At 40.5% G+C, this 8,424-nt stretch overlaps 1 long non-coding RNA gene across 2 annotated transcripts; it reads right to left on the bottom strand.

The window, feature by feature from the left end:
- Window positions 1-611: 611 nt before the first annotated feature.
- On the bottom strand, window positions 612-3,427 carry LOC127536719 (uncharacterized). 2 transcript variants are annotated; one of them, XR_007945838.1, is made up of 3 exons: window positions 1,941-3,427; window positions 1,679-1,834; window positions 612-1,315 (listed from the first exon to the last, which is right to left on the bottom strand). It is a non-coding gene; the product is annotated as an uncharacterized LOC127536719 (long non-coding RNA). The 2 variants fall into 2 exon arrangements; XR_007945839.1 differs by having other exon boundaries at window positions 614-1,315; window positions 1,727-1,834.
- Between the last annotated feature and the right edge of the window lie 4,997 nt (window positions 3,428-8,424).

Below are 8,424 nucleotides of genomic sequence, written 5' to 3'. Positions count from 1 at the left end.
CACTTTAATGGGCTCAGACCGAACTCATCAACCGGAAATACTTTTAGAAACAAAGACGGGCGGCAGCTAAATTAAAAATCAGCAGCGAGCTTGTCAGCCTCAAAAAGACCAATTTAAAAGAACTTTGCATCTCAGTTTTCCCAGTCTTTCTAAAGATCTAAGCGTTCCCCCTCTGAGAGGGGTGCATTACAAGGAGCATAAAATTAAAAAATGTCTCATATCCATTTGAGGCCGGAAAAATGGCCGGAAATGTTATTGTCTCAGACAGAATTCACCTGCAGTCTCAAAAAATGTATCATGATGCATTTCAATTTTGTAATCAATCTCTTCATGAGCACGGGACTGAAAGAAATGTTGATTGATGGGATAATGGAGACTGCAGAGTTTAGTGTTTGAAGGAGAACGTTCAGCTCGGGGTCATGTTAAAGTTAGGACAAGCGGAACAGATAAGCTAAGCTAAGATCATTTTTTATTGCTCCCCATGCCAGGGGAAATTCACATTGTTACAGCAGCAAGCATATTTACACCAGGAAATAAACATAATAATTACAATATGTACAAGGATGAAAATAAAAACTAATAAATACTTGAAAATAAATTCAGAAGTGCAAAAATGCCACTGTGCAAGAATGCTGTGCAAATTTTATGGTTTGATATATCAGTCTGGTTTATGTTAACATCAGCCAATGATGCTGATGTTATAAAGTCTTACAGCACATTATCCAAAATACTATAATAGAAACCCTGCAGAATTTGTAGTATAGTTTTTTGTTTTTATCTCAGTGCAAATTAGTACATTCTGTTAATACTAATCATGCAGCATCTATGTATTTAGCAAATTTACTGTCTCGTGCATTTACTCCAAGTAATCACACAACCATCAGTATGTTCAAATGCTGTGCAGTTTTAAGATGGAGTCCAGGTGTTTGTGAGAAACCAGTGGTTTGAAACCATGTTTTTTAGATGAATGAAGTTTGCTAGCCATAAAACATGCTCTCCAATAATAAGTCTAAAAGGAAGAGTGCATTAGGTTACATTTTTAAACAAACATACAGTTCTATTGTGTTGTTTTGTTTTTTTATTTGAGGATCTCTCTTTTTGCAGTATGATCAGATCAAGCACATGGTACCAGTGTGGAGGAAAAAAAACTTCCTGTTGTTAGGAAGTTAAAAAAAAACTCCATTTGGGGTGAGGAAAAAAAAAAACCTCTGGTTGCGTTGAGGGGTAGAGTGGAAGGTAAGAAGATGAATAGTTTGGAGGTTGCTGAGGCCGATAACAGCAGATCAGAAACATGCAGCTCCAGATCCAGACAAACCTGCAGAGGACAAAACACAAAGTCAGTGACATACAAAGGTGGCGTCTGACTGTATGAAGACACAAAGAGGAGAGGAGAGGAAGACATCATGGGAAATCCTCCAGCAGCCTGGGTTGGAATATTAACATTTTGAGAAAAACTGAGTCTAACAATAAGCTGAATGCAGCTGAAGCTGTCATTCCCAGCATCTGCATGGACACTGAAGTCGCCTGTTATAATGACTCTGTCTGTACTGAGAGTAAATCAGTGAAGAACTCTGAAAATTCAGATTGAGTAGCATAACTGTGATATGATACATACTCAATCCCTGTGTCACCATGCAGTGTCTGTTGGGTCATTCTTTTTCAAGCACATTTCAATTACCAGTGCGTCCAGTAAAGTCTCGATAAAGTTGTTCTTTCTTCTCCTCACCGGCTGGTCGTCGTCTCTGGCTTCATCTCTGTTGGGGCTCGGTCACTCATCTTCAAGTCGTCTTTTGGGGTCGTCCTTGTCTTGGTCTTGGGTCCCAGGATCATCGGTCTGAAAGAAATTAAAAAGACAAACGTAGCAATCTTGTCGAGGTGCGTTATTGCTGAGATTTCAAAACATTAGATGGATGAATGCAAAATCAAAATCCCAAACCCACCTTTTCATGCAGCAGCATTCACAGGGATCCTTATGTGCCTGTTCTTCTGGAAACTTCCCTCTGGCAGCGAGGCCTTCACCCTCACACTACATTTACTATCTTAAATAACACATTTAACCACCCCTATTAATCCCGGTGTGACTCTCCTGAACTGTGATCTTGTCACTGTGGACTCCACTGTGGGTCCAGGGTGGGATACAGACACACACATGTCGCTTCTCTGTGACATGCCGTCTGCATCCTGTCCACCTTCTGACAGAGTGGAGCTTCACTGTAAGAGGAGGGGGACCACAGGAGGTTTCCCACAATCCCCCCCAGATCCGCCCACACCTCTGACAGGCACCCTGACCAGAGTCCCACCGACAAGAACCGAGCTCAAAGAATCACACAAAATACAATCGAAGAAAATTCATTCAAATAAAGTTGGAATAGATCTGATCAGACATAATCACAAGAGATCCAAATAAAATCTGACCAGATCACATCCAGAAAATCACACGTAGCTAAAATGTTTAAAATAAAACGGGGTAAATTTAATGGAATGGAAGGTTTGCGAACCTTCTTCCCTGGAGGTTGGCTGGCAGGAGGCTTCTGGGGAGAGAAACTCACACAATGATTAGTAAAAATTGTTAAGAGGGGACCTCCTGCATGATAGACTAGACTGAGCCTGTACGTTTGTCAGGAGGTCCTTCAACAGAAAAACTTGGATGGGAAGAAGAGTGGTGGCAGCCTCCGATATCCTGCAACTCCGGCGCCCGGTCAGAATAAGGAAGAGAGGAGGAGATAGGAGAGAGAGGTGGAGGGAAGGGAGAAAAAGAAGAGTGCGAAAGGGAGGAGGGGGAGGAGATAGGTGAGAATCATACAGTCTAGTCTAGAGTGTATGGGTGAAGATAAGGGGGAGAGTCAGAGCGAGGGAGGAGAGAAAGAACAGTGTCAGGGAAAAAGAGAGAGAAGAATGTGAGGATGTGAGGAGGGGGAGAAGAAGAGCGAGAGGGGGAGGAGATAGAAGAGGAGGGGGGAAGAGGAGGAGGAGGAGGAGGAGGAGGAGGGGAGAAGGAATAGAAGGAGACAGGGATAGGGTTGGGACAGGTGTAGGAAGTGGAGAGGAAAGTGTGGGGGGAGAGGGAGGGACAGGGAGAGTGTAAAAGGACCAAGGGTGGAAGGGAGGAGGGGGGGAAGAACAGCGACGACGCTTGAAAGGAGGGGGGGAGGAAGGAGGAGTGGAGGTCCGGTACCTAGAAGAGGAAGGGGAGGAGACAGGAGAGGAGGGGGGAAGAGGAGGGGGAGAAGGAGGAGGAGGAGGAGGAGAGATGGAGCGAGGGAGGGGAGAAAAAGCAGAGCGAGAGGGGCAGGAGGAGATAGGAAAGGAGGGGGGAGGGAGGGGAGCAAAAGGATAGTGAGAGAGGGAGGAGGCAGGAGGATGGAGAGGTAAGGGGTAAGGGAGGTACCTGGAGGAGTCCGGCCAGGAGATGAAGTCCAGCGTCCTCTGGAAGCAGAAACAAAAACAACATTTCAACACAGACTCTCAGGAAACTGGAGCAAAGAGTATCGAAATAAAAATAATACTAAAATAATCATAATAATAATTATTGTATTGTGTTTTGTATTTTCTTTAATATTACTGTTACTACTGCAAGATAACAATTAACAATTAGTATTATTAGTGTTATTAATATTGCATTTCTAATTATTTTTAAAAATATAACTACAGATATTTGCTGTTATTATTCACTTGGACAATACACTATTCCACTATTTTTAACAATGATAATAATACAGTAAACCACTGTGAATATGGATTAAAAATAATGGAAACGACAGGAAATATCTGTGATGTAATTAAATAAAAATAATATTCAAATAACCATAATAATACTAATTGTTAATTGTTTTAGGTTTTCTGTAATACTACTACTAGATAGCAAATAACAATTATTATTATTATTATTTAATGCTATGTTGTTGTATTTTATTTAATTTTAAAAAATACAGATATTTAGTGTTATTTTCATTTGATCAATGCAGTATTCCACATTTTTTATGCAACAATCTAGTAAAACACTGAAATAACAAGAAAAATACAGTCTGTTGATTTCGGCATTAGTTATTTTTTCTTTTCTTTTACAGGCAATATGTACATGAATATTATTTTACTGGATGCTTTATGTATTTTACAGCAAATATTTGTAAACTAACTGTATTTTGCTGATTTAAATACAGTAAAAATAGCATACATTTAGTGCCAATTGTGGTAAAATAAAAATAACAATGATTGCTGTTTATAAATGCGTATTTTTGAGGTGGATAGGATTTACAGGTTTGTTTGTTTTTTAAAGACATCCTCATCCCTTTACACCTGCACGTTCTGACGTCATGACGTCTCTCCCCCTGCTTCCTCTAATACTTCCATCGTCTCCATGGTTACCAAAGATACACATTTTATGAAAAACGTTCCAATAGCCACATTGATTTTTAAGCTTTTGACGCCAAATTATGCAGAAATAATTAACATTTTATTTCACTCAACATACACTAAAAAAATGAAATATTTCTTGAAAGAAAAAGTCTAATTTTACAGTCAAACATTGTAAAAGAACACACAACCATTTATAAAATACAGATCTTTGACGTTTTTTCAATGAGCTAACACAAAAATCATTCATTTTGCTGCTCTCGGCACATGTAAATGAATATCCACAATAAAATAAACAGAATTTTGCTTTGGAAAGTTTAAAAAGAGGCTCTGAGGACCTTCAGTGATTCACATATGTGGGATAATATTTGGAGAATTTTATAAAACGTGGCTCAGTTACCATCTTGTTTGTTAAACTTTTGACACCAATTTATTCAGAAATAATTTACCCATTTTAGCCCTTAATGTGCCCTAAAAATAGTCCAATTTTCGAACATTGTAAAATGACAAATAACAATGAATAAACAGTTTTATCAACACATTTCCCTGTACGGTTATACAGCAAAACGCAGCGCTCAGAGAAAATCAGCTGATGAGAAAAAGCAGGAACTGAATTTTCTTACCTTCATGCTGACGGTGAGTTTCTTCTTAACAAGGTCCTTGGGATGTCCAACGAAGTGTTCAAAGTGTTTTCCAAAAGGCTTTCCAAAAATTGCTAGCTTTGCAGCAGGCTGGTCAATTTGCACCCGTTCAAGTAAATGTCCAAATGCAAAAGAGAACGTTTTTGAAAGTCAACCGGCCTTTTATAGGTGCGCGTCACCTTCTGTTGCCATGACACCAAATGATGCACGAACGCGCCTGTGCTCGACCAGTTCTGATCTGGAGCGAAATCAATCATCCATATTGTCCACTTGTGTGTTTCGTTTTTCCACGAGTTTCCATCACCTGTCACAGTGGCGGTTCTAGCCTTATTGACTCCCTAGGCAAGTCAGTCTGTCACCGGTAAACACGCACCCCTCTCGCCTTTCCTGTTGACGGGGTGGGGGGGGGGGGGGGGGGGGGGGAGATATATACACGTCTTCGCCGTCTCCGCCGCAGCCGCGCACCCCCACGGTGTCGTCGGTCAGAGAGCAGAGGGCGCACCTCTGAGTCTTGACCTCAAGAGGGCGCCATTTGTTATGTAACGTAACACCATCAGAGTGTCAATGGATGCTTACTCAGCTGCGTGCTTATGAAGGGAATTGTATTTAATGATTTTATTTCCTCTTCATCATGCCGCCCCCTTGAGTTTGCCGCCCAAGGCGGCCGCCTGGTTGGCTTGTGCAAAAAAAACGCCACTGGTAGTTCCATACATGAAATAATCCAAATTCAGATTTTGCCAAAAGATTCCACCAGATAGAACCTTTTAGTGTTTTATGTGCTTATATGGTGCTTGTGTTGGAGTCTGATGGCCGTTTGTTGACGTTAGCATCTGAAGCTTTGTCAGTGTAGCACGCTGTTGGAGCTGTAGAGGGTAGTAGAGAGGTATTGAGGCAAAGTACTTGGAAGCAGACAAAAGCATCACATCCTTTGAATTTTTTTGGACAGTTTGCTTCAAGTCCTGTGCAAAGAAGTCTGTTCACAAGCTGTTGTTCACAGACAACTGAGAAAGTCAGGAAATGTCTGTTTTTTGTTTTAAATTATGTTGGTGGATAGCGCTTTTACCTTGCAGCTGGAAGATCACCAGTTTGTGTCCTGACCTTCCTGGGATCTTTCTGCATGGAGTCTGCATGTTCTCCCTGTGCATGCGTGGGTTTTCTCTGGATACTCAGGCTTCCTCCCACAGTTCAAAAGCATGCTGAGGTTAATTGGTGATTCTAAATTGTCTGTAGATATGAATGTGATTGTTTGTCTCTATATGTAGCATGTGATCGACTGGCGACCTGTCCAGGATGTCCCCTGCCTTCACCCTAAGTCAGCAGGGATAGACTCCAGCCACTCCACGACCCTAATGAGGATTAAGTGATATATATATATATATATGGTGGATGGATGGATGGATGGATGGAATCTGTGTATCTTCAGTAAGAAAGCAATTAAAGGGAGGTCCATCCAGTGGAATCTTTGACTTACCTATCTTCTGGAAAAGAGCTACCTGGATGAAAATAGATCAACTGCTCATTAATATTTACAACTGCATATTATGGAATAACCATTTATTGAATTATACATAGAGTCTGACCAGCTCTTTGCAAAACTTGAAATGGCAAACACGTAGAAGGAACAATGAGATCTGTTTTTATTTGATTTTATTTTTGAGCTGAGAAGTTCCCTGGTTTGAATATAAACGCTATTGTACCCATGAGCTCTATTTAAATAAAACATTTTAGTAATGATTTGCGTTTTTATTCACTAATAATGTGGCCATACCTCAAATTTTGCATTTTCTAATGAGTCATCAGGTGCATAACTATATTAGTGCAGCTTTAAATGGGTCTTTCTAATAACCTAGTAGCAGAAGTTAGGCAGCCACCTGAAATTATGTATGTTAATAAATGGATGGATTTTATAGGGATTTTGGTCCAGATGCCCTGAAAACCTTTTGTGGAGCTAAGCATCACAGAGTTCATTGGAGAGGTCTCTCTAATGAATTAAGGAGCTTGCAAAAAAAGCGGGGATGTCAGCCAGAGCAGAGAGGAAAAGCACTGTTTTCCTATAGCATTAAACAAATAGTGAAATGATTCATTTATTGTCAGGTTAGTTTCATTTTTTGATTTCATTTGCCTATGTATATATTTGCATGCGTTAGTCTGTGGTTATGGGAGGCAGAGGGCTGCATCTGCCATTCAGCAAAGCATGAGGGGCAATAAGTTTCATCACAGGGTAGGTAAAGACTTGCTATTCTTATAAAGAAGCTTGTTCACTTTGTCGCCAGTACCCAGGTAGTTTTCTATTTACATAAAATGGAGAATAGCTGCACTGCCTTTAAAGATGACTGTGCCATCCCAGTACTGCTTTTATTGTATTTACTGTGTTATATGTGCACCCTTTTGCTCATTTGCACTACATTTAAGCAAATATCACACCTAAAAGAAATATTCTTTCCTTTTAAGAAAAACATTAACTTCTAAGTGACAGTCTGAACTGAGAGATTTGGATCAAAGCAAAGGATAGAAAGCTGTTTGCACTTTTCAGTCAGATTTATATATATATATATATATATATATATATATATATATATATATATATATATATATGTTTTTCAAAGCGCAGACGTGGATGTGCTGAACCTTTTGCTGTGTTTGCTGGGGCCACTGGCAAGGTCTAGACTCAAGATTGAGCAACCTGAACATCATTAAATAAAGTGTGTTGCCCTGTAATGACCCCTGGGGTCCTCTTGGAGTTTGATCTGGCACTAACTTGTATCTATCTGTTCTGCAGGTGGCTGACTGGTGTGATCTGCGACACCTGTGGCGCCCAGTGTGTTCCTAGATTACACAAGTCCTGGCTGCAGTCTAATCACTCACTTTGCTCTTCTTCATAGGCTCCCCACAGTCTGGTTCGCTCATGTTGCCTTACTTTGTCCTCCTGTTTGGTTTTTCACCTTACAACACCTGCACCCACATCTTTCACTCATGCCCACCACACACAGCTGACTACACTGATTGCCACTCCTCTGTTTTAGGAATATTTAGTACAATCTTTAGTTTGGCTTTATTTGATTTGAAAAATTAGCCTTGTGAACCAAACTGATGTGTATCGATTTTGTTGTGATCACTTGAGCCAGGTAACAAACCAGCAATACAAACTGCCCAGAGCATCATATCTGTTATTAACCTACTAATAGTTATTTTTAAGTAGTCCTTGTTTACATTAGGTGCTAATATTTTACAGCTTGGATTTAATGGATTCTATTGCCATGCATACTGCAACTCAACTGTGGACCTGTGTGAAGTACTCATTAACCACGCCCGACGGGTACGTCGGCGGGGTTATTGCATTCGGTGCGGTATCTGGCTGGGTAAGTATGTATGTATGTATGTATGTAGGTACGTATGTGGCTATGTCCGGTCCGATACCTCTGCAACCGCT

Source organism: Acanthochromis polyacanthus, chromosome 13 (genome assembly GCF_021347895.1).
Source record: "Acanthochromis polyacanthus isolate Apoly-LR-REF ecotype Palm Island chromosome 13, KAUST_Apoly_ChrSc, whole genome shotgun sequence".
Classification (NCBI taxonomy): Eukaryota; Metazoa; Chordata; class Actinopteri; family Pomacentridae; genus Acanthochromis; species Acanthochromis polyacanthus.
The sequence above is the reverse complement of the archived record's forward strand: the minus strand, read 5'-3'. Positions and strand labels throughout refer to the sequence as shown.